The sequence below is a fragment of the Hermetia illucens genome, chromosome 2 (assembly GCF_905115235.1).
Source record: "Hermetia illucens chromosome 2, iHerIll2.2.curated.20191125, whole genome shotgun sequence".
Taxonomy (NCBI): domain Eukaryota; kingdom Metazoa; phylum Arthropoda; class Insecta; order Diptera; family Stratiomyidae; genus Hermetia; species Hermetia illucens.
The window spans coordinates 134,993,980-135,013,423 of NC_051850.1; positions in this window are offsets into that span (position 1 = coordinate 134,993,980).

Below are 19,444 nucleotides of genomic sequence, written 5' to 3' on the forward strand. Positions count from 1 at the left end.
TCACATACCGTCCAAATTAAACCCTTCGAAGAAATTGGAGGAGTAGAGAAAATTAATTTTATTGAATTTACATTTAATGATTTTTTCAATGGATTAATAGGGAATAACATTTTTCAAAATTATGAGGTAAAAATTGATTTATTTAACAGAATCATTAATTTCAATGACAAAAAATTACCAATATATTTTTCTAAGGAAGAAGAAGAACTAGATGGATACATTAATCATATTTATATGACTGATGTATACAGAGAAAATGATCCATTATCTTTATTAAGAATAGATCATTTAAATAATGAGGAAAATAAATCCTTAACAAACTTATTAAAGACTTATAGAAATCTTTTCTTTCAAGAAGGTGATAATCTGACTTTTACTCATGAGATAAAACATGAGATAAAAACAACAAATAGTATGGCAGTCTACTCTAAATCATATAGATATCCTCAAATTCATCGAAAAGAGGTAGACAAACAAATAATGGAAATGCTTGAACAAGGGATTATACGACCAAGTAAATCTCCATATTCTTCACCAATTTGGGTAGTTCCAAAGAAAGCTGATGCTTCAGGGAAAATGAAGTGGCGTATTGTAGTGGACTATAGGAAGTTAAACAGTATAACTATTGATGATAAATTTCCAATACCAAATATTGATGATATTTTGGATAAATTGGGAAGATGCATGTATTTCACTACTTTAGATTTGGCTAAAGGATTTCACCAAATTGAAATTGATGAAAGAGATATTCAGAAAACTGCATTTTCAACTGATAAAGGTCATTATGAGTTCACCAGAATGCCTTTTGGTCTAAAGAATGCTCCCGCAACATTCCAAAGACTAATGAATGAAATTCTCCACGAACATATTGGAAAAATATGTTTTGTTTATATGGATGATATTATAGTTTTCAGCACATCTCTAGACGAACATATGCTTTCTCTTAGGAAAATCTTTAATGTCTTAAAAGAGGCAAATTTAAAAATACAAATTGATAAAAGTGAATTCTTGAAAAAGGAAACAGAATTCCTTGGTAACATTGTAACCACTGAAGGAATCAAACCTAACCCTAAGAAAGTAGAAGCAATTCGTAATTTTACAATTCCTGGAACAACTAAACAAATAAAATCGTTTTTAGGAATGGTTGGATATTATAGGAAATTTATTAAGGATTTTTCCAAAGTAGCTAAACCCTTAACTCTTCGACTAAAGAAGAATTATAAAATAAATCCTCGAGATATTGATTATGTTGATGCTTTTGAAAAACTCAAGCAACTAATAACAACAGAGCCTATTTTGAAATATCCGGATTTCGATAAGAAATTTACACTTACTACGGATGCCTCAAATTATGCTGTAGGTGCTATACTTTCTCAGGATAGTCACCCGATTTGCTATGCTTTACGTACTCTTAATGAACATGAAGGTAGATATTCCACAATAGAGAAAGAACTTTTAGCTATTGTGTGTGCTACTAAATCTTTCAGGCCATATTTATACGGAAGGAAATTCATCATTAAGACTGATCATAAACCGTTAACATGGTTAGCAAACTTAAAAGAACCAAATTTGAAATTGCAAAGATGGAAGCTTAAGTTGGAGGAGTTCAATTATGACATAGAATATATTCAGGGCAAAGAAAATTATGTAGCAGATGCATTGTCTCGTCCTTCACAAGTTGTAAACTTAGTGAACGTAAATGAAGTGAACGAAGACAATAATATTGAAAATGCATCAAACGCAACATGTCATAGTGCAAATGAAGATAGTTTAGAGTATATACCTATTTCAGAAGCACCTCTAAACTTGTATAAAACACAAATAATAATTAAAGAAGGAAAAGAAAACAGAATTAAAAAAGATAGATTCTTTGGGAAACTCCGCAGAACTTGTATATCTCGAGAAATAAATGAAAAATATTTCCAATATATTTTAAATAACCACACCCCTAGCAAAGGATTAGTTGCAGTCTATATTCCAAACCTAACAATTTACAGTAGGTTTCAAGATGAGTATTTAAAATGGAAAAGCCCTCATACTAGAATTAAATTTATAAAGTGTAGTTATCTACTTTTTGACTGTACCGACAAAGGACAAATTCAAGAAGAAATATTAAGGGAACATAAAAAAAATAATCATAGAGGTATTGAGGAAGTTTTTAAAGAGATAAAAACTAAATACTATCACCCTAATTTGAAAACTGAAATTGCCAAAGTGATAAATAATTGCCATACATGTCAAATTGGTAAATACGAAAGAAGACCAGCAAAAATTCCTTTCAACAAACCTCCTATTCCAGAAAAACCTCATGAAACAGCTCACATGGACATATCGTTTCTAGACAAAAATCATTTCTTTTTAACTTTAATAGACAAATTTTCGAAATTTGCTCAAGCCATCGCTTTAAAGTCTAGAAATTGGGTAGATATTAAGTCAGCACTCAATCAGTATTTCGCAACTTCTGGTAAACCTAAACTTATAATAACAGACAATGAAAGTAGTTTTAAAAGTAATTTAGAAAATTTTTTACAAAATGAGAATGTTGCCTTGCACTTTACTACACCTGGATTGAAAACTGGTAATTCAGATGTGGAAAGACTTCATAATACATTAAATGAACATGTGCGTATTAAAATAATTGAAACTAAACTCGCACCATCAGCTATCGATGTTCAAGAGATTATGAAATTTTACAATACAACTATTCATTCTTCAACTAATCATAGACCAATCGAGATACATAATGGAATTATACAAGCTTCCGAATACAACCAAATAAGAAGTAGGCTGGTAAGGAAACAGGATAAAAGTATCGAAAATAAAAACAGGAATAGAAAGAATGAGGAAATAAATTCAAAATACATTAAAAATAAATTCAGACGCAAAAAACAGGATATGCCGTTTGTCACGAAACCCAATCATAACATAAAAAATAAGAGGCTCTTCATGAAATTAAAAAAATTTCAAAAATCTATCCCTCAGGTATCTTCATCGTAATATGCTTGCTCTATGTCACATTAGGGCAACACATAGAAATTACCGAGATCCCTCAAGGTAATGGATTCACGTTGATACGAGGAGACCAAGTTCCTATTATTCAGAATTTCTCCAAGGTGATACATGTAATAAATCTACAGAGGTACGATGACATCATTGTCAGTATCGAAAACACTACTTCAGCATAAATCACCGAAAAGTTTTCAATTATACCATTGTTAATTGAAAAAATCAAAGCAAAACTTTTTACTTTAGAGCCCCATAGAATCAAAAGAACAATATTTAGCCCGTATGGTTCCTTTTTGAAATGGTTTGGTGGTGTTATGGATGATAATGATAGACAATTCATTGATGGAAATTTTGATAAAATTGAATTGAATATGAAATCTTTTGTAGCCAATAATGAAAAACAAATTGCAATAAATAGTCGGATTGATGAAAGTATCCAGAAATTAGCAAGTCATATAAACTAACAGCAAGAAATAGTAATCTCCAAATTCAATATTTTAAGTAACAGTTTAAACAAACGTTTAGTAGAACTAGAAACTTTTCGAGTCATAAAGGAAAATTTGCAGATGATTTCAGATTCAATAGAGGAAATTGAAAACATTGTTTTATTATCTAGATTGGAAATATTGGGTAGAAATATTCTTACAATTGAAGAGATACAACAATACCAAATAGATGAACAAAAACTTACAAATATTCGAGTCTCAGTTGCACAAAAAGAAAAGACTATTTTAATCGTATTACAAATCCCGAATTTTACAAGCAGAAAATATTTTCAGTTATCTATTGTACCGATACCGAACATGAAAAATCTTGAACTAGTAACACCATATAAAAAAGTTCTCTTTTATAAAGATAATGTGTTCGTATATAGTAATGAAAATGTAGAAAATAAATTAATACCTATTCAAGAGGAATGTATAACAGATATTTTAAACGAACCTCAAAATTGCACTATGAAAATGAATGATCGACCAGGCATAGAACAAATTACAGAAAACATAATAATAACCAAAAATGTAAATACTACTAAAGTATATCAAAACTGTAATGATCAGAATATTGTAATTAAAAGGCATAATATAATAAAATTTTTAAATTGTAAAATAACCTTAGGGGATAAAATATTCACTAATAAAGAAAATTTTGTTCAAAATAACATTATACTACCAAACATACTAAAAAATATATCGTACAACGAAATTCATAATTTGACCTTAAAATCTATTCATGTTCAAAATATTGAGAATTTGAATCACATAAAACTGTTATCATTGGAACATAATAAAACTTCATGGACAAGCTTAATTACAGATGTCATAATAATCTTTATCATTCTTATAGTTGTTGTAATATTTATCTATTTTAAAGTTCATAAAAAGAAAACTAGCATCAAAGTAAATATAAATTCAATGCGCGAGGACACGCATCTTAGGGATGGAGGAGTCATAAACCAGACCACTCCAGATAAGAAAAATGAAACGATAACGACAAATAGAGATAAATTTGAGACGCGAGAATCAATTTTCTGATTAGGCTTAAAATGCGTATGAGCAGCAAGATGCATTTTAATGAGTCGACGCGATAATCTATTTCAGATAACTCTAATAAGCGTTTCATTTTTCTTATCTAGTCAATAGTTCAAAGGTTGATCTTAAGATAATGTTGTCCACATATAAGGACACCAAAAAGACATGGAACGGGCAGTTGAATTGTTAGAGTTGAGTGTTAGAGTTGAGTTTCTCGAAACAAAAATAAAATTATATTAATAAGTAAAATCGTGCGTTTTCATTTTCAAGGAAACATATATCTCAACGTATGTATAATTCTTTATCTATCGTAATTTAAGGACTAATAAACTACGGATGTATTGACCTTTTAAGGTTCTTTGGATGAACGGCTCAGGAATATTATTGATGAATCAAAGCCACAAAGATATCGAAGTCGTGGTGTATCAATTACCTAAGCAAAAGAGGGTTCAATTTCCCCCATGCTAAGACCGGAACCAGCAATTAGAGTGCCATTAGCATTTGCTAAGGTTGCTATCAAAAACTGAGAACAAGCTTTCCGTAATAGCCAGTGCCATAACCTATGTCAATGATGTTACATACACCAAACATTTTCTGTCAGAATCTAACAAACATCCTGTCGAAAAACAGGAAGGTTTGCCGAAGTATTGTTATTATTCTGCACTGCGTCATCAAAGAACTATTGTGCCCCTTTTAATAGTAATAGTATACCTATTAACTATAGTATGTCAAGTAAGCCTATAACCGTCAGGAATTTTAACATATTTCCTACTTCCAAGTGTTTCAACTTGGTACCTGTTTGTAAGTATTCACCCAGGTGCCTCGATCTACTTAGCACAAGTGCCGGACACTGTCCCAGAGCGTGAATGGAGGCTCATCACACTTCGCACAGAACCTATAGGCAGTGTCCGTAGGTATCTCTGGCTTCCCTAGGAGATAGTTTAGCTGGCATTATAATCCCGAAGATTTTTCTCGGTAAGATTGAAACAGTCCTTGGTACACTTAGGTTCGTGTCCAAACATAAGCATCCTGAACTACTCTATTCTTGGTAGGTTTGCCCAGTATCATCATCATCAACGGCGCAACAACCGGTATCCGGTCTAGGCCTGCCTTAATAAGGAACTCCAGACATCCCGGTTTTGAGCCGAGGTCCACCAATTCGATATCCCTAAAAGCTGTCTGGCATCCTGACCTACGCCATCGCTCCATCTTAGACAGGATCTGCCTTGTCTTCTTTTTCTACCATAGATATTGCCCTTATAGACTTTCCGGGTGGGATCATCCTCATCCATACGGATTAAGTGACATGCCCACCGTAACCTATTGAGCCGGATTTTATCCACAACCGATCGGTCATGGTATCGCTCATAGATTTCGTCATTCTGTAGGCTACCGAATCGTCCATCCTCACATAGGGGGCCAAAAATTCTTCGGAGGATTCTTCTCTCGAATGCGGCCAAGAATTCGCAATATTTCTTGCTAAGAATCCAAGTTTCCGAAGAATACATGAGGACTGGCAAGATCAAGTCTTGTACAGTAAGAGCTTTGACCCTATGGTGAAACGTTTCGAGCGGAACAGTCTTTGTAAGCTGAAATATGCTCTGTTGGCTGACAACAATTGTGCGCGGATTTCATCATCATAGCTGTTATCGGTTGTGATTTTCGACCATAGATAGAAGAAATTGTCAACGGTCTCAAAGTTGTATTCTCCTATCCTTATTCTTGTTCGTGTTTGTGTTAGACCAGTGCGGTTTGATGTTGTTGGTTGGTTGGTTTTCGGTGCTGACGTTGCTACCATATATTTGGTCTTGCCTTCATTGATGTGCAGCCCAAGATCTCGCGCCGTCTGCTCGATCCGGATGAAGGCAGTTTGTACGTCTCGGGTGATTCTTACCATTATGTCGATATCGTCAGCATAAGCCAGTAGTTGGGTGGACTTAAAGAGGATCGTACCTCTTGTATTTACCTCAGCATCACGGATCACTTTCTCGAGGGTCAGGTTAAAGAGGACGCATGATAGGGCATCCCCTTGTCGTAGACTGTTGTTGATGTCGAATGGTCTTGAGAGTGATCCTGCTGCTTTTATCTGGCCTCGCACATTGGTCAGAGTCAGCCTAGTCAGTCTTATTAATTTCGTCGGGATACCGAATTCTCTCATTACCGTGTACAGTTTTACCCTGGCTATGCTATCATAGGCGGCTTTAAAGTCGATGAATAGATGGTGCAACTGTTGTCCATATTCCAACAGTTTTTCCATCGCTTGCCGCAGAGAGAAAATCTGATCTGTTGCTGATTTGCGAGGAGTTAAGCCTCTTTGGTATGGGCCAATGATGTTCTGGGCGTATGGGACTATCCGGCCTAGCAAGATAACGAAGAATATCTTATAGATGGTACTCAGCAACGTGACACCTCTATAATTGCTGCACTGTGTGATATCTCCCTATTTATGTATGAGACAGATAATGCCTCGTTCCCAATCGTCACGTATTGATTCGTTGTCCCATACCTTGAGCACAAGTTGATAAACCACTTGGTGTAACTGGTCGCCTCCATATTTAACCAATTCGGCTGTAATTCCACCGGCTCCTGGCGACTTATGATTTTTTAGCCGATGAATTGCACGGACTGTTTCTCTTGGCGGTGGCGGTATTTGTCCGTCGTCTTCAGTTGGCGGGACCTCAAACTCGCCGATGTTCTGGTTGTTTATCCATCGCTCCAATATGCCCATTCTGTCGCAAATAAGATTTCCCTCTTGGTCTCGGCAGGATGAACATCGAGGTGTATAAGGCTTGATCCTGCTGACTTGTTGGTAAAACTTCCGCCTTCAGTGCCTGGTGCGGTTGCTCCCTGTACTTTTCTAGTTCATAGACCTGTTGGTTCTCCCAAGCTACCTTTTTCCGTCTGTGAAGTCGCTTCTCCGCTCGACGGAGTTCGTGATAAGTCTCCGCGCATGCCCGCGTTCTTTGAGGATGCAACATTATTCAGTATTCGGCATTCTTCCGTTCCGTTGCTAGCTTACATTCATCGTCAAACCAGCCGTTCCGACTCCTTTTGCGGCTGGGCCAAATATGTTTGTGGCCGTATCAATGATAACGTTCTTCAGGTGATTGTGAAGATCATTTGTTGATGTTTCATCTAGAGGTCCTCTGTTGATTGCGGTTATTGCGGCATCCATTTCCCTCTTATAGGTATGGCGGAGGGCTGTATTGTGGATGGCCTCAGTGTTAACTCTCATCTGATCGTCAGAGGGATTCTGGGTGGTGTTGTTATTCGAGCTCGGAACACCATGCCAACGAGATAGCGATCCGAGTCTATATTGGTGCTCTATATGTTCTGACATTCATAAAGGCTGAGAGGTGGCGGCGTTCGATCAACACGTGGTCAATTTGACTGAAAGTGGTCCCGTCTGGAGAGGCCCGTGTATGTTTGTGGACCACTTTCTGCGCAAACCAGGTACTTCCAACAACCATTTCGTGTGACCCTACTAATTGAATAATCCGCAGTCCGTTATCATTTGTATTTTGGTGTAAGCTATGGAAGCCAACGTATCGCCTGAATACGGGCTCCGTCCTTACTTGGCTGTTAAAATCCCCAAGTATAGTTCCCTCAACCATTCCTCTTAATTTTTTAATGTTATATCCACAAACCCATTTCCATTTCCACAGAAGGGTTCTGGTCAGTGTAGAGGAGTCCCTGATGCCGTCCTGGCCACTTCGTCCGCTGCTTCATTAATTTGCATCCCAACATAATTCTAATATAGCTGTCTATGACCTTCTCCACCGTTTTGAGAATGAGCGATGTTCGGCCTGGCCTGAAAGATTTAGGGTGGCTCACTTTCAGAATAAAGACTATTTTTGCCCGCCACCATGCCCTTGGTATATATCTCAAGATTAAGCTGCGCGTTATCACTCTTAGAAAAGACTCTAAGATGATTCCTAGGCCTCTGGGTCTAGGTCATCCAGCTTCTTCTCTTCACTAGGCTTCGCTGCTTAATTCAATCCTTTCAGCGTCTATAGCTTTCCAGATTCCTTCGGATACCTCGGCAAGTTTTCCACCCGTATCTTTTCTCGACATTTCACCATGCACGTGCAAATCTGCTAAATCTGTAGTTTATATGGTAATTTTGGCATTTGATTGCCTCCAGGGATCGTTCATCCACCCTGATCGTGAGTAGATTACCCTTGCCCTCCACTTTAATTCTGAACACGCCACACAATCGCGTATGGAGGTCACCATTCTGAGCAAGTAGGAAGGTCATAAATTTCTCCGTCTCTAGTGCTGCGGCTTTAGGAAGAAACACTCTCACAATTATCGATAATTCTACTCCGTCCCAGCCTAGCAATTTAGAAACTATTGAACACTCTGGTTCGTTGGTGCTCTGATAATGGTTAAGCACTAAACGTCAGAAAGTGTCTTAACAGGTAAAATTCCATTCAAAACCTGGGAGTCACTTTCGAAAATAAGCTCCGCTTCGACATCCATTGCCTCGAAGTCACTAATCCAGCTGGGAAAATTTCAGGCTTTATACTTCGCCCCTCTTCTAATTTTGAACCTCGCCTTTCTACAACAACGTAAAACCTATCTATGCATTTATGCACATTATTTAAATTTTCCTCGGGTCTGATGGACTGCTTTCGAAACGTCACCCGCCGTCTTGCATTTTATAATATACGCAACGCAGACATTTTTAACGTGCCCTTCGCGGAGCTCGAAGTCTACTTCCATTCCCCGATTCCTAGACTTTGTCAAAGTTACAACGCACAACAGCTTGACCCTTTAAACTTCTTTTCTTTTAGTAATTTTAAGCATAGGTCAAGATTATTGCTTTCTTCTCCTCCTGAAAGTAATAACTCACTGGAGTTTACTCTGTTTATTGTCCGCTAAATAAATAAATATACAAGTCATTCCTCAGTATCCCATGTCGCATAGTGCACCGCCCCTTGGTCGAAACCGTCTCTCATTACCCTCCCTTTCCCAACAGCCTGACGATAAGGCCTTCGATAGTTTCCTGCGCCTCACAAGTGAGTATTTGCTCCTTGACCGCACAAACATAGCTAATGGCGAGCTTGCTGACTCCCGAATTCACCGCTGACCTACACGGGATTCCTGGCGACTAATATATTGATTTCAGACTTGCTTTTCCTTGTCCCTGCTTTTTAAACAATAGCCTTTGTTGATTATAGGCCTTGCAGTAAGTCAATGTGGACCTTGGCTTCACTGTTTGACACCTAAACTTCTCCCTTCTTGAGTGCTATCACATGGTCTCAGTATTGAGGCGATGTGCCTCCGGCTGATGGGTCAGTTTAGGGGCAGTACGAGGTCTCACTTGTTCCTTATTAGCTTTTTTACGGAACATTGGTGTACTAAGTTGGTCATCACGAGCATAGGAGTTCGGAGGTCCACCATGCCATAGCACCCAGTAGCACGGGAAGGTACAACGTACTCACTGTGGTGACCACGTTTCAGTGAAGGTCCGTTCGAATATAGTCAGTTACCCCCGGCTACAAGCATGACACCCTGGATTCGGGGAGGTGTTTTTCGATTTCTTAGTCTAGATCGGTAGTATTTTGAGTATAATAGGATCACATCGTACAGGGTGTGGCTAACACGGCTTAAAGTAAAGTAGACGAGATACTTGGTTCCTGGTGAACCACATATTACCCTCGAAGAGAGAGAAAGAGACAGGCTGGCTCTCAGGAGCTATATTCCACGTCAGTCTATCCTGCAGCCCACTGCTTGGCTCCTTGTAAAAGTATTGTGGACATTCTAACTGGCCATAATTTACTAGCTGGACATATGTTCGGATGTTCTCTCCAAGACGATACGTGTCCCTCCTGTAATGAGGAAGCGGAATCCATGTAAAACTATGGACCTATGGCCTTATGGACAGTTACAGCGGAAATCCAGAGTAGAATGGATTATTACCATCTGATTGCTCAGGGACTATGAAGGGCTGGATAACTAGCAGAAGTCGTCGCACTTGGTTCTGAGTTGGGCTCCCGTAATGGACAGCATGACATTGAAACCGATAGTCGTGACATCTAGATGCCACGATGGCCAGGCTCCGCCTGCTACAGCTATTTCACCACGATCTGTGGCGACCGCTACATTAGGTTCGCGTAAGCAGCGGATAAAGCGGGCTGAAGAAACGAACCTCTTCATCATCCATTCCTACTACGAAATAACAACGTCGGGGCCAATACAATAACTTACCGCCCCTTTGTGCACCAGAGGTTCATTCCGTAATACGTGCACATTCATTACTCGCAGCGACATAATCTCGATCAACATTAGCGAGCGTGTTCGACTCGAGAACATCGCGGAAATTAGTGAGCAATAGTCGAAGGGGCAGAGGCGGCGGCATCAGCAACATCATGCCCCTCTGCGGGCAGTAGTTTTAGCACACGCCGAAGTACTCTTCTTCACCGTCCGGCTAATGTCTCCGCTGAGGTTCGGGACGAATTCCAAAGAGCATGTATAAAATTTTCGGAGATGGATCCTTGGGAGTAACCAGGTATTCCCAGACGCTATGGATCTCCAACAACTCAGAGAATTTCATATCAAATTAATGATGAGATTGTATTTCGACTGTGTGCTAACATGTCGCTCCTGCAGCTGCAATCAGTTGTGTATTGTGGTGCGATTACGGCTACCAGATTGCATGGTCAGGAGATTCGATTTCGTGTTATTGGTTTGAGTGACGGAAGCAATCCACCATGGAAAATTCGTTTAGAACGTGGGCATGACCCACTAAAGCAGGACTCTCGGGCAATGACATCAGACGAGAGAAGAATAAAGTGTAGGGTTTACCAGAACTATGCCATTCACAGTAAGACATCCGTAGTGGAAATTCTGGACACACTAAAACAGAAACTTACTGTCGTATGCAGTCCGTTGGGACGGTATGGCGAAAATCACTCCAGGCATGTCTAGAATGCAACGGACGGGAGGAACAAAGGGACTTTCTTCAGATCTCTCGAAGAATCCCAACAGCAGGTTCCAGGCAGTGAAGTTTTCAGTAACGGAAAAGGATTAAACGCTCATCATGCTGAGGAAATTACCGCCGAAGGCATCCGCCATGCCCACTACGTCAGCATACATTTTACGGATGTTGCGGAAGAGGAGGTTTAACGAACCATAAACAGTTCGAAGAATTACAGCCCTAGTCCAGATCGGGTGCGGAATTTCTGATACAAAAAGTTTACCAGTATACACAGCCGTAAGCACATAGCATAATCGAGACCAAGGGAATTTCCACCTTGCCTCACTGCGAAAGTTACCTACTATATCTTGTCCCTTAAAATGACACGGTGCAGAACCCCGTTGACACAAGGCCGATTACTTACTTACTAAACCTCTACTAGTTCATAACATCCATTAGAGGGTCAACGCGCACCCTGCGACCATTAACATTTTATCCGAGGAGCAGAAGGGCTTCCGAGTCCGGTTGAGGAGTTGCAAAGAGCAACTCATTATCGACTCGGTAGTTGTAGGATTAGCATCTAGAGGCCAAAGAAATTTCTTTAGTGGATACATGGATTACGCCAATGCTTTTGATAGCATCCCGCATACCTAGCTAATCGATGTCCTACGTCTTTATCACATTGATCCGAAACTAATAAAGATTTTGGTGATAGTCATGGGAGGGTGGATAAAGATACAAATATGAATTTTTCACCGTTGATTTGATTTGTTTATATCTTGAGCGTGCATAGTAATTTCCAGCCCCATCGCATAGTTCGTTATTGAAATACAGAGCAATTTATACATCCATCTTCACAAAAAAGGTGTTTTTCTGCTGCCACCCTAGAAGGCGCTGCGTTCATCTTAAAGAAAAAAAGTAAACAGCATTTTAACATACAGACTTAAATACAGTCCGCAAACTAGGATTACGAAAAAATATGAACAGCTAAATTTTTGGTGCCTTCCTAAACTTTTTTTTGTAAATTTTGGTGTTTTTTACGGCTTCTTCAACGAAAAAAAAAACTACTGAATGAATCGTAATTATCCTAGTTTGCGGGCCGTAGAAATATGTTCTGAATAAGTTTTCAAAGAATTTGCTTGGATAGATTTTGGTCTATGGTGGCAACCGATTTTCAATATGCAGTTTCGAGAAAAACGCATTAAAAAAATAGAATGCGATTTTTAGCCATAAAATCCTAAGTGACCATTAATCTGCTATACCTAATCCATAAACTTTAGGTTTCTTGAAGGAACACATGTACAGCCTTAGCTTCAATTTTTGTCCCTTTAGCGAAGTCATTCGAACGTCATTCGAAACGATAAATACGAGCTTTATTATGGCGATCACGTGTTTAACACTATAATTTACGAACGACTCCGAATATCAAAAAATCACTTTGCCTATATCTTCTACATTATATCTAGATAAAATTGATGCCAAAAAAAATCGATTCCGCGGATCCGACACACGGGATGACCCCCTTAAATAACATGAAGTTGTATGCTGCTACTGACCTCCTTGAAAATCTGTTGCAAATTTTGATTAAGCAAGTATTGAGTCCAAGCCATCTGTCATCACGATCCGCATGCCGGACATAATATTTGTGACCTCCACATCCAAGCTATGACCGAAACAGACTTCTATAATTACCTTACAAGATGAACCTGCGTTATGATATCGGGGGCGTGATTAACGTTGTTGCAGGCGAGTCTCGTGCATGCGGCTGTTTGTAAGGACGACTGTGAGCTGACTTCACTTAACTTGAAGGATCGATTTTCCAATTCTCTTCCAGTCGGACCAGGAGCGGATCGATGAATGGAAGTCGAAAGCAATGCACGGAAAACACGTAAATTGTCTTTGGCAGCCATTAGTTGATTTGCACTTGCCGGACAAGTGGCTGTGTGCTGAGAAGTTGTTTACTGAGCTGAAGGGATTCATGAGTGCCACTCAGGATGACGTGGCCACCACCCGAGCTTATAAAAAACTTATAATGAAAGAACGGGTGGACGAGTTTGGCGTTAGAGACGTTAGAGCATCTCATTTCTGCCTGTACTGTTATGGCACCTATGCAGTACATAAACAGGCATACTGCTGTATGTAAGGTTATTCACCGGCGCAACATGCCTAACGTTGACAAAAAGGTTCGCTTTAAGTATATTATTGGTGTTGCTATGCTATAAAGAAGAAGGTGAACTATGAGCCATTAGCTCGGGAAATCAAGGAAAGTTGGCGTCTCCAGAAAGTGGTTATAGTTACCATAATATTGTCAACTACATGTATTGTACCAAAATCCGTCACAGTTTCCATGATATCCTGGGACTTTCGCACAGTTTGGTTCAAACCATGCAGAAATACACCATTATGCATACGTGTTTGATGTTGCTTGGAGTTCCCGACGGATTTCCCCTTAAAACCTACCACTGGCCACCATCACTTGAGCCACTTTATTTTTTGGGTAGGTAGGATTATCCGAGCCTAAATGCTTGGCACTTGGCAGTACTAGTATTAGGTAAAATACGTCATCTGCCGAGATTGTGACAACTCGGAAACCCAATATGGAACCTTGATGATCTCCAGCGGACGACAGTTAGTCTGGTCGACTCCTGGTGTGGGTTAACAAATTAGATAAAATCGAGTTGATAAAATTCAGTAGGAATTGGTGACAACAATACAGATGGTATCGCATCTTCACGTGCCGTTAAGATCTCAAAATTAATGTCACGCTTCAAGACTTAGGCTCAAATTGGGTGGTTGTGCCCGCGATTATAATTAGAATTATTAGTAAGGATCCCTTTCCAAAGGAGGAAACAACACATTTCATAATTCTTTGTTAAGATTATCATTAAAGGATGGATGTGGATGTGCTGTTCAGTAGATAGGAGGAAGGGTTAGGAAGATCACCGGGACGAGGTCCTGTATTAACACCACATTTTCAAATGAAGAACAATCTACTCCTTAATAGGGGCATAGACAGGAGAGAGGATGGGGAGGTACACAGTATCGTTCAGTATCGACATAACTCGGTTTTGATTCTGTTCGATTCACCTTAAACAATTGATTGTTATTTTATGAAACCTTCCCATTTCATAGTACAGCTCCTTAATTTATCAATCCTGAGAAGCTTACGCAATTATCTATACCTAATAACCAATATCCACATCCCGAACAAAATTCATTTGTGTAAACACAATTCTTAAATCCGCGACTCAAATAACATATTCCCATTTTGTTGATAATACAAAATAAATTGAATGCACATCATTCATCCCAAATACAAATTACAGTTGGATGAAACTCCCCACTGACTACATGGTTGTGAATGCCTCTGTCTCTCGTTCATCAAACTCAGTTAAATCTAATTCTAATTATGTCGCTAATGATCACATACTCATCGCGTAATTATGTACCCAAGCGCCTGTCGATGCGGCAATGCAAACATACAAGTGAAACTGATGCATCAAATCGCAAACTAATCAGAAGCACAAATCAACTTTGCATCGCAATGCAACTGTTTACCGACATGATGCACTCAGTGATGCCGGCCGGAACCTACTATACAGCGAATGACCAAGGAATCCATCATAGAGTTGACACTTACAAATTAATGGCCTGACTAGGAATGGATAGGATGGAGCTGAAGTGTTGTCGTATTCTCCTCATTCTATTCTGGTGACCAGAACTAGTTCAGTTTTCCTAATGTTCACCGTGGGGCTGATATAGAGTTAACAACTGTGGGTACAATCTGCCAATAGGACTAATTCAGTCAATTTCGAAAAAATATCATTTTTTTAGATTTTTCGGTTGAGTAGTTTCTGAAAAAGGGTCTGCGAAAGAAATTGAAACTTTCCAGTCCCCGCCTTCGCCCTCTTGCATCACTTGTCAAAAATGACTAAATTCGGTGAAAAAAAATTCCACCTCCATCTTGCAAGTATGAGGCCGTCTTGAAATCAATATAGAACCATGCCACTCACTGCACGCTAGGGAAGTAGGAGTAATCATTTCTGAGAAAATGGGTGTGACAGACAGACAGACAGACAGAATAAGGGACCTGTGGAGGGTTGCCATATCTCCCATCAGGCGCAACCTCACTTGGCGGATAGGGACATACCTATTGATGTACTCGTATAAATATATGTTCATGCATTCTCTTTTCAAACCGTGCATGGGCAAATGTTTGCTCATCTCTGGTACGTGGACCAAAATGGCCATGGGATGGATACCAACAATATAAAACCACTCTGGGAGGCTTTTGGGAGGGACAAGTGGGCTCCCGACCATCGATCGCAGTGTTTCTGTGGTGGACAACTTGGCAGCACCTAATACTGCGAGTGTTTTAGATTTCTAGATAGAGGTGGAGTGTAGTATCACTTTATTGAGAAAGCCAGTAACAAAATTGAAGAAGAATGAGTTGAAAGCAGATCGCTGGATGGGAAAAATGGCAACAACATCCGCCACATTTGTTAAAGAGGACCGACTCCAGGACCCAGAGAAATACCCTTTTTGGAGGAGGTCATCAACTCTGACATCTTCGCCAATGCCAAAGATCGTAAAAGTTAAAGCGGAGGGAAAATGAAGGACTATTTAAAAAAAATATCCGGTCGGGACTCATGGAGAACAGAGCTCTGATCCAGAAGAATTACCCTTCACACAGCTTGCCGCAAAAATAGTTGAGCGTTCTAAGTTTATCAAAAACAGATACAACATGCACCAAGCCATAAAAAATATGTTCAACGCTATTATAGTTCTTTATTACAGATCGCAGGAAGAAGAACGAAATTCCAAGACCAAGCGAACCCATCTGCCTAGCAGTGTTACAGGCGTCCACCTAATCGAATCGTCATCAAGGCGTCACCAAAGAAGAGAGTGCAGAAGCACGATGTGAATCCTGTGTCAAACCCGCAGGCATCAAAGAGGAAAAAAGTCATTGTAGCAGCGCCGAAAAAACTGAACGGAAAGTACGGAAGGGAAAGCTCCGGCAATGGAATTGGTGAAATCTAAGGAGAACGAAAATGATGGATGAACGAAGGTCGTTAACAAAAAAGCTCTTCCCAAAGTTGCGAATTTGCTCAAAAGCAGTTGTGATCTCCAGCAAGCACAATTTGTCCTACGATGAGATATTGAAAAAGATGAAAGACCCCAACCTAAAAGATCTTGTGCGAGCTTAAAAATCCGACTTGGGTAAAACTGATGAATTCCCCACCAAAGTTAAGAACTCACTTGGGGTAGAATGTCATAGTACGGTCCCAAGGTGATGGGGTCTATATACAGTGCAAGAATCTCGATGAAGTGCATCCAAAGGAGAAATTTGCACTGCCTTGAAGCAACCAGATTTCAATAAAGAGGTAATTTAAGTGTTTCATGCTTGGTTATTTCGCCAAGGTATACACCAGTCACATTGATCGGTCTGATTGATCGATGCAAAAGGTTTGGGGAGATAAGCCGTATTGCCAAAAAACCTCAAATGTCTATTGTACCAAGGACAGGAGGGACGGGATAACCGGCACATTGCTAGAAGTGGTAAATGCCCGTAATTTTGAAAGGCGCTGATTTAATTAGAAGATAAGGTTTATTTAAATAACCCTCAATCATTGCAGAGTCGCTCAGGATTTACTTGAGCAGACAATGCACGGATCTAAGATGAAAAATGACATTATTAACGAGTCCTATAGAAACCGCAAAATGGCATATGGGTTGCAGATTTGACTAGTGGAGCGACGATATGGACATGCAATCGACAAGCCATACACTGTACTGCGAGTCAAACAGCTAGTGGTTTTGTGTGGGTGAAAATAAATGGGATATATGTTTACAGCTGCTATGCCCTCCTAAGCCTGACACTATCTGAATTCGAGGAGATGCTTGACAATCTTTTGATTGATGCAAGGGGACGTAGTCTAAAGGTTATGGCCGGCGATCTCATTGCTTGGACCCTTGAGTGGGGTAGCAAAGAAGCAAATGAAAGAGAGTCCGGTCTATTAGATGCTTTTGAGCAGTTGGATGTAGTTCTGGCCAAGAAGGTAATGTAAGCACCTTTCGAAAGGAGGATCTGCCGCAATTTTAGACCTAACCTTTGTCAACTCTGTAGTGGCTCATGTTATGTCCTGGTGCATCAGTGACTGATACACCAAAGCGATCACCAGGCCATCTTCCTTGAGTTATGGGTGAAGCACTGGGCAAAGCACCAGCATGTTTAAACCGAGAAAGATTTCAGGCTGGTCCGCAAAGGTCCTGTTTGACCAGATCTTCACAGAAACTAAATAAAGTAGGCGCCTGTTCCCCAGCAAAAGGTCAAACTACTGGTAGAACGACGAACTGGCCAGCATTCAATAAATCTGCCGCCGAGCCAGAATTGAGGCTCAGAGGGCGGTAGGAGGAGTGGATTAGGGGCAAAAGAAGCACACCTATAAGGGAGCCCCCAAAACCATTAAGCTCGCCATCCAACGGAGCAAACGTGATTTTTTTTAAGAGCTCTCTCTGGAAGCGGGCATAAATGCTTGGGTGAGTACCTATAGAACCAATATGGGGCGATTCAGAGACCGTAGATCACGTGACCAACTCTTGTTAAAAATCATCCAGAGGTTATTTCCACACAAGAAGAGGGCACTGACAGCTTCCACCGACCTCTGTGAAGGCAATGCTGCCAGCCACCAGAGGTGAACTAATGGAGATCTGCGGTAGAATAAGAGACAGCAAAGTCCCAGGTATGGACGACATACCGAACAGGGCCTTTAAACTTACCGTGAAATCCAGACCGGACACGTCGATGCCTCCTATTACCTTAAAAAAACGTACATATATACTTGCCGTTGACAATAGTCTAAACGCAAGACTAGTCCAGTACCTTAATACTTAACTCCGCAACTAACTATATATATCTCTGGGCTAGCAACCTGTAAATCTAGAAATATTGCTGCTACCGAAACGTTAGCAACGCCTCGGATTGGGACTGAACTCACGCCGAAAAGCAATGGCTATTGAAAACGGACTTTGATTGGTTTCTAAAATGTGAGCACGCTCCTCGTCAATGGTAGAGAGACATCCTAGTCCTAAGCGAGGTGCGATGGTGGGACTCTGGCCGGGGAGTACTGGCCTCTTCTTTCGGGAATATGTACTGGAAAGCCTTGTATTCTGGAAAGGCGAGCTGTAGCAGACGCAAAACTGGTGTCGAGTTGTTCCTGACGGCTAATGTAAGACGCGCTCTCTTGATCTGCGAAAACTATGACTACTAGATTCCAGTCCCGGTTACCAGGCATCGGAATTGTATAGTGCTATGTAGAATAGAAGCTTCTGATAGAGTGAAGAAGGATACTTTCTGTGAGCAATTTCACGCAGTTCAGGAGAGGCTTCCCAAATCCCTTTAGGGTGTAACCGTAATGGGTGATCCGAATGCCTGGGACGTCTGATCGGAAAAAAAGGTCTTGGAGATCGCAGCTATAATGGTGAGGTGTTTGTGAATTTCTGCATCTTCCACAGCGTCGTCAATGGTGGCACATTTTTCGAATATAGAGCCTGCCATAAAATCTGTTGAGATTCAACTGACAGAGACCGTACAAACAATCAGATTTCGATCAGAAATGGATTTAAGAGTTGTCTCCTGGATGTGCGCAATAAGAGAGGCGCTGACATTGGCCTCGAAAGGGATGATCATGATCATGATGGTTGCTACATTCGCATGCGTGCTGCGTTCGCCACTTCTCGCAGACTTGGAGAGCTGTGACTCCAAATTGAGCATCATCCGCTTGTACGAAACCTTTCGATAGTCCTGTGAAGGGCGGTAACGGTCGACTGAGGTGGAAGAACACTTCATCAGCGTTCTTAACCGTATCGAATCCGATGAAGTATCTTCTCATGTGGATGAAATGGTAAGTCACCGCGAATATGGACTGTTCTCCAAGCAGAAGAAAAATAATTTAGGTCATTAATGCCCTCAAACGGGTCAATGGCC